Here is an 8,311-nt window from a genome sequence, read left to right as displayed (position 1 = left end):
CACAGATTCACAAAGTCTATCAAATGGGAATGGCCTGGGAGGAAAGACAGAGGGGCAGGAGTTCCCTAGGCCGATGCCCTGGAGAAGTAGAGGAGCTGGTGTCCATAGTCATGGCACTATGTGCTCAGAGGTCCAGCTGGCCATCTGTTCTCCACAGAAAAAAACTGCCAAGTTGGGTTATTTGGGTTTAAAATTCCTAGTGTGGACAGAGAATCCCTGAAGGGAAATGATAAAAAACAAATAAGTAAGGTGGAATTAGGGAAGGAGAAGACAGCTGTCACCTAAGAGCTTCTGCATAAAAATGAAATTAAAAATAAGAAGGGAGTAAGAGGAAAAAACAAGTCTCTAAAAACAGTTCTGAGGACTCTAAGCATAAACTGAAAGAAAAGAGGGTGAGATGCAGGAGGAGACAGACAGTTTGTATTGCTGGCCTATCCCACAGAACTGAGCTGGCTTCCCTCTGGGGCTTCTTCCTGATTTGGGCTCTGACATGGAGCTGGTGTCTGAGCCTCCATCAAAAACAGAGGTAGTGCTGTCCTTAGCCTTGATGTACAAGTGGTTGTCTGGGCAGGGGAAGTTGGTCTGAATTTGGATGCTCGACCTCACCTTTTCCAATGCATGGACTTGCTGGCTCCAGAGAGCATTCTGCCACTTGAAGTCATCAGTATCTTCCTGGTGTGTGTGGTTTTGCCTTTGTAGATACTGGATATACTCTGGGGCTTTCTCTAGGGTTTCAGCCCATAGTACCTGCTGTCCTTGGAGTTACAGGACCAAGACCCACAAATCGTGAAAACTATCTTTGATGTGGTTCCTACATTTCCAGTGCATTACGATGAGCCCTTTTGTCATAGGCAGATTGAAGCCTCAGTTGCTTTTTGTTGCTCTCCACCTCCATGTCATTGTCACTCAGTTCCCATGTTGCAGGGAGCAGCAAAGCCAGCCTTGGAAGGAAAAGGAAGGGGTGGAGGGGACAGGGGAGTGACGGACAATGACAAGAAGCCCCCCACCCCACACACATTCATTTGCTCCTCACTCACTCTCTCACTAAACACACATAACATGGGTGAGAACCACCTTCTCACACTAGGGACAAATTCAAGAAAATTAGATAACTGGATTTTTCATAGTTTCCATAATGTTTGTTGCATCACGCTTGAGAAACTAATTTTCTTTAAATTTGGTTAACTAGGAGGAGACAAAAGAATAATCAGAGAACATTAACTTTAATTGTTATGTTGAGCCCTCAAGATAGATCCAATGTCAGTGCCAACCATAAACCAATTCTCTTCTTAACCTCTATTGGCGAATAAGCACCACACCAGGACCCAGATGTGTGTCCTGTCAAATTGAGATAAGACAAGATTGCAGTGAATGTAGATAAAGAACACTGTTGAAGAAAGTCTGTGTTCAGACAATTTTCTTTAATACAATTTTTTTTCTTTAATACAAAAGGTAGCTGAGAGTTCAGATTGATACTTCAAGGAGATCTCTGCTGAAAAGAGAATGAAATCTGTCTGAATATATGTCTTTTTAAGGTCGATATAAACAAAAACTAGATACTTGACTAAGGACTCCTCTCTGTCTGTTTACCCAGAACCAACATCTCAGTTCTCCCAGAAAGGAAATTCCCTCCAGAATGTGTTCCACACATTTTCTTGTATCCTGTCCCTCCCTTAATTCCCAGCTACTTTCACAGTCTCTGAGTTACTCTGACCAGAGTACAGCTTTTTGGGATTCCTTGAAGAAATAGGTTATTAAAATATACTAAAGGATGGGATACTAAATTTATATAGGGATATATCTATACCAATCACATTTTGTCATTTTCATACAAATCGTGCTGTATTAAATTCAAGTCTCTCCGTCTTATTTTGGCTTAATGAAACATCTTAAAGTTTATCCTGTATCACAGCATAGTGAGCTGTCTCTTCTCCTCCCTCCCATGGCTACATGATAGTATTCTCTTTTATCAATTACCATAATTTACTCAGCTTTATTAAACAACATCTAGGGTTTTCTAATCTTTTGCTCTTATAAAAATACTGGCATTGATATTCTTAAGCTTACTTTTTCATGAATATATATGATTGCATCTAAAGTATATATTCTGAGTACATTTTTTAAGTCGGATAATATATCCATTGAAACAATGATAGGTAATGTTGAGAGTGCTTTGGAAGTATGGGGAAGTGGTTACCCTCTGCCAACATGTATAAGAGTATTGCTTGCTTCATTGTTTTGAAATATTCAAAACTCTCATCTATAATCCCATATATCCTACTCTATCCTGTGTTAGATTCCACAAAACTATTGATTTTTTTAAATGAAATAAGTTGGGAAACAGCACCATCTATATCCTCATCAACAAAATTTTCAATATAGGTGTTTTGCTGTGCATTGTAACGATAATATTTTCATTGATATCAGTTGCCTGCTAAAATCTGTGTTTTGTCATTGTGACTATACTAGCTGAGTTATCCTATTCTCTACCCCATGCAAAATGGTCACTATTTTCCTTGCTGTAAGACACAGTGGCTTAGATATGTTTTCTCATTCTTGGATACTTGCATGGCCAGCAGGAGCTCCATAAAATAACACAAAATAGAGATTTTTATTCATCAACACCAAAGAATGCTTTATATAGAAATAGCTAAGGTATATTCTGATTTATAAGCATTATATCCTATAAAGTGTATAGTTATTTTCATCCCTTTCTTGTTAAAGATTGTATTTGAGGAAGTTAAATCTGTACAGGATACCAATAATTTCTTGTAGCTGCAAAATTAGAAATTGCCACAACATGTTCAAGAAATCAGTCTTGACCAGTATTCAGTAGTATCTTCTAGTATCTGGCCAATTTGGGATTGGTGTCTAGAAAAGTATCAGAGTCAATTGCTTGTAGAAGGACTACTTGTAAAACACAGAAGTCAAACTTATAAATATTTATGTTAATATACTAATATATTAATATTAAACAAACTGTGTGTTTTGAAACATTTTGTTATATATGTTGTAGAAGGAGAAGCCTGTGTAGATTAGCACATTCTGTGGCATCTGTCAGTGTTTTAAAGGATGACATCTGCCTTTAGGATTTCCAAATGTAAATGAGATGTGATTATTTTAAAGAGCTTTATTATTTTTTTTCCTTTAGTGATTTTTCCTTTTCATAGGACTCTTGTTGGGTTTTTTTGTTTTGTTTTGTTTTTAAGGTTATTTACTTTGAAAGAGAGAGAGCATGTACAGAGGAAGGGCAGAGAGAGAGAGAGGGAGAGAGAGAATCTCAAGCAGCCTCCATGCCGTCAGCACAGAGTCCAGCGTGGGGCTCCAATTCATGCACCCTGAGATCATGATCTGAGCTAAGATCAGAATTGGATGCTTAACTGACTGAGTCACGAGGATCTCCAGGGAGTTTTGCTTTTGATGTAAGAAAAAAAAGTCTTAATTAGAAGAAATCTTGGGTGAACTGGGACACCTGGGTGGCTTAGTTGGTTGAGCATCTGACTTTGGCTCAAGTCATGATCTCACAGCCCTGCATCTGGCTCTGTGTTGAAGGCTTGTAGCCTGGAGCCTGCTCTGAGTTCTTTATCTCCCTCTCTCTCTGCCTTTCCCCTACTTGCATTCTCTCTCTCTCTGTCTCTCAAAAATAAATAAACATTAACAAAATTTTTAAAAAGAAAAAATCTTAGGTGAAAATAGACAATTCAGACTACTATATCTTATTTAATGTAAGAATAAATTCCTGTTAATGGCATAAAGAAACAATAATATAAATATGGAACAAAGTGATTTTGTCTGTTTTATTTTTGAATGTCTAGCTTCTAATAAATAGATAGATAAAATTATGCAAATTATCAGACACTGTAAGCAGAAAATTAAACAACTGGGATCCATGGATATAATCATATAATACATTGTACCTTACAATATCATAAAACTCAATTTCCCTCTAAATTTGCTAATTGAAACTAGTACTTTCCCTTTTTTGGATTAAATTAGTGCAGTTTCCAAATTTTTGATCACTTATAGGTAAAACAGAATGTCAACCCAGAAATTAACATTTCTGCATAATAAATTATTACTCACATCTTCGAACTTACTTCAAATTGAGGCTGCACATTTCCTCAGATTCAAGAAGCCTACAGAGAAATGGAGTATGGTTTGCAGCTTCTCTCTCCTTATTCTGTTCTTAAGATTCCAATTTTTACCTGGCAAGGGAGATACCAGGATCATGAAAGTGGTTTTCTCAGGGTGAGGCTTATCCATTTCACTCTAGATTTGCTGAGCCCTGCGATTTCCCCAAATGTGGGAAACTCCACTGCATAATTTGTGGTAGTGGGGGACTGCGTTTGAAAGAAAAAAAAAAGAAAGAAGATTCCATACCAGTTCTCTCTGAAGTGTGTCACCAGGAAATACTCCTTCTTTGGCCGAACCATAGAGGGAAGACTAATGCAAATGTCCTGTGAAAGCAGCTAGCCAGCCTGTGCCAAATTGTGGTTTTCTCATGAGAAGTAAGGCAATAATTCACTGTTTTCCCAAATTGCAAGGAATATATATGACATATATTATGTGCTCTGATCGGTTAAAACTTGAAGGAAAAAATGCAGATTTTTTAATAATAAATTAATTTTTAACACATCGATAGAACAACTTAATACAAATATCTACTCAGTGTTTTCAAGGATGAAGTTCAGAGCTATTTTCTTTTATGTTATCATTAATTTATTGAATTCTCTCTTCTTTTGCTGTCCATTGTGATGAATAGGAAGTGAATGCATATTTTTCTCCTATCTCCTTCATTAATTAACTTACAGTGTGTGTAAAAGGAGATGAGTTCATGTGAATATTCTCATATAATCACTTGGAAAGATAAATTACATGTCTTCAAAACAGGTTTGAACTTTGTTTGTAAAGCTCATTCTGATAGCCAATTAAGTTACAGTAAACATCTATTAATTTGAAAACAAAAAAAGATACAGTATTGTAGCAAACTGAATTTCTGTGTGAACTTAAAGCTTACTCAAAACACAGTTAAACTATCAAAAAGAAGAAATATTTCTAAATCCTGTAAAATTTAGTCTATCCTGGATACAAATACCTGATCATAAGAATATCAAAAAAGAAAATTATAAAGCAACTTTATGTATGGTTATGTGAAAATTCTTAATGTAATATTAATATATAGAAGCTGACAGCTTCTTAAAAATGTAGTTGTCATGAATAAGTGTTATTTTTCCCAAGAAATGAAGACTGTTTCATTGTTAACATAATTGAGCAATAGTTATAAGAAAAATCACATATCATTTCTACAGTAACTGAAAATTTAACAATAATTTGGATAAAAACAGTAAGAGATACATACTCTATAGGTATTTCTTTCACTCTATAAAATATATCAATCTCAGCCCCAAAGCCACCTTCATGTTTGATGGGGAACCTATTACTGTAAAATAAAGAATCACAAGTGCCCACTCTCATTGCTATTATTAAATATTTTTATATTTAAAATATTATTAAATATTTTTATTTAGGTACTAGTCAATACAATTTTAAAAACTTAGAAGAAAAAGTAGTTGACAAATCCATCAAATTTTGGAGGTAACACAATTGTATACCTGGAAAACCCTAGAAAATTAACTAAAAATCTAATACAAACATAAAGGAATATTATAGGACATAGATATGCCAAATCAGTCTATATAAATTAATAATTTTCATATACAATATACTGAAAGAAATTGTCTCATGCAAAATATCAACATAATAGATATTTCTAGGAATGTGCACAGTGTGAAATGTGCAGGACTTACAGGAAATAAACTTTTAAACTGTCATTGCCAAGACAGAAGTCTTGAAAAGAAGGAAAGATATGTTCTTGATGAGGATGTCACATTAAAAAAAATACAGTTATTGTTTTCAGTGGCGCCTGGGTGGCTCAGTCAGTTAAGTGTCCAAATTCAGATCAAGCTGATCTCACAGCTCATGAGTTTGAGCCCCACATCAGGCTCTGTGCTGACAGTTCAGAGCTGGATCCTGTTTCCAATTCTGTGTCTCCCTCTCTCTCTGCCCCTTTCCTGCTCACTCTCTCTCTCCCTCTCTCTCTCAAAAATAAGTAAACACTTAAAAAAACAAAAATATAGTTATTTTTAAGTTTATTCATAAAGTAATACAGTACCAATGAAAATACCAGACACCAGTAGTCTATTTTTTTTTTACTAAACGAACTAATTCTAATTCTAAAATTTATGTGGAAAAACGACTAAAGTAAGAGAATTCTAAAAAATTAAAAAATAGTAAAAGGAAAACAAACTGAAAATATTTTCATTTACTATCAAATACAAAGTACTGTTATCTCTAATATGAAAGAACTCCTACAAATTAATAACAAATTAATTAGAAATAGTATAACCTTTGACTAGTAAGTTTAAAGAAAAGGAAAGAAAAATGACTCTTAAGCATATGGCAAGTTGCTTAAACTGAACTCTAATAAGAGAAAAACATATTGGAACTATGTTCCAATACCTTTTTTAAAAAAATGACATGATTAGAAGATTCTAAGTTGTGTCAGTTCTTAGTGGAAAGAACCTGTGGAAAGACTGATACTTTCACACATTATTAGTACAACCTCTCTGGATAACAAGAATCACAAATGCACATACATTTAACCCAGATATTCTACTTCTAGATGTTTATTCTAGACATACATGTGTACCAAATGATGATATGTTCAAAATCATTTGTGGTCCATCGTGTGTACTAGCAAAAGAGTGGAGAGAACTTAGTTGCCCAGTACTTCCATGATAGATAAAGGTAACATAGCTATACAAAAGAATGAGGAAGCTCTTTGTATGCTGATAAAGAATAATCTGTCATACATATTGTCTAATGAATAAAGGAAATATCTGAATTGTGTGCTACCAATTTTTTAAAAGGGTTGTAATAAAAAAAAAAAACTTATGGGATGCCTGGGTGGCTCAGTCATTTGAGCATCCTGCTTCCGCTCAAGTCATGATCTCACAGTTCTTAAGTTCAAGCCCCGCATTGTGCTCTGTGCTGACAGTTCAGAACCTGGAGCCTGATTCAGATTCTGTGTCTCCATCTCTCTCTCTCTGACCCTCCCCTACTCACACAGTGTCTCTTCCTCAAAAATAAACATTAAAGAAAGACTTATTCATATTTCCTTTTATATAAAGGCATTCTGGGAGAATATCTAAGAAGCTAACAGCAGTACCACCTGTGGTCAGGCATGGAGGGGAAAGTCAGTAATTAATCAGATAGTTAAGAATAAAAGGAAAATGTTTATGGTTTATGATTTTATGTATAGTTCTGTTATTTACAATATGGGAACATTTTATCTATTAAAAACTAATCTATATAGTTAATAAATATATAATTAATATATATAGTACAGCATAATTTCAAATGGGAGTCATGAATTGATATATCTTATTTACATTTCCTTAGAATTCTTTTCAGAGTGCTTGGTATGGTAATTTTTTATGGGTCACCCTTTGGGAAATGATCGCATAGGAAGTAGAATACCTGAATTTAGAAGAGGTTTTGCCTCGATTAACTTCAGCAAGTCATCTCACCTTCCTGAACCTCAGTTTCCTGATCTATACAGGGAAGGAGAGTTTCTAAGCAATTATCCAGCTTTTAATTTCCATAAATATAGCTCACTAAAATAAATTGAGTCTTACTGTTTCTAAGCATCAGCTTCCATACATAGAACCATGTTCCATGACATAGAACCCACTTAGTTATAGAAAATGCAGGTGATGATGAATAAGCTCTAATTCTAGAACAGCTTACTGACATTCTTTATATAAGATTCCAGAGTACCAGTCAATGGATGCCATTTTTTTCTTAAAATTTGAGTGAAAATCATTTAACATTAAATCCAGTTATTTTTACTGTTTTAATCAAAGGGTATCTCTGTGTTGGGAATATGTAAAAAAAAATACTGATGGTAGAGTTTACCTTTCAGAAGCTTCTGAATTGATAAAAGTCATAATTTTTTATTTATACATAATTTTTCATAATCAACATTGATTTCTTTTTTCCATGAGTTGCCTTTGTGGGTTTCTTTTTCTGTATTTCATTGGACTAATGAATGAGGTAGTATTGTGCCCTGATGACCACTCACTGATTACTCTTGGGTGTAGTCAACATGGAGTAACAATCTTTCTCCCCCATTATGAGTCTTAAAGACAATGATTCTGGAATAATTTAATTTACATCTAGAAAGTGCCACTGGGAGAATGTAATGTTAAGAGTTCCAATAAGATGGAGAGTTTAGTGTGCTGTTCACATT

The 8,311-nt window shown here is 34.7% G+C and overlaps 1 long non-coding RNA gene and 1 pseudogene across 1 annotated transcript; one reads left to right on the top strand and one right to left on the bottom strand.

The window, feature by feature from the left end:
* Positions 1-1,298: 1,298 nt before the first annotated feature.
* On the bottom strand, positions 1,299-7,634 carry LOC120219976. Its single transcript, XR_005525427.1, has 3 exons — positions 7,540-7,634; positions 4,098-4,205; positions 1,299-1,338 (listed from the first exon to the last, which is right to left on the bottom strand). It is a non-coding gene; the product is annotated as an uncharacterized LOC120219976 (long non-coding RNA).
* Positions 4,198-4,378, top strand: LOC120219977 (annotated as a pseudogene).
* Positions 7,635-8,311: the final 677 nt, after the last annotated feature.

This window comes from Hyaena hyaena, unplaced genomic scaffold (genome assembly GCF_003009895.1).
Source record: "Hyaena hyaena isolate Hyena2069 unplaced genomic scaffold, ASM300989v1 scaffold_657, whole genome shotgun sequence".
Lineage (NCBI taxonomy): Eukaryota > Metazoa > Chordata > Mammalia > Carnivora > Hyaenidae > Hyaena > Hyaena hyaena.
The sequence above is the reverse complement of the archived record's forward strand: the minus strand, read 5'-3'. Positions and strand labels throughout refer to the sequence as shown.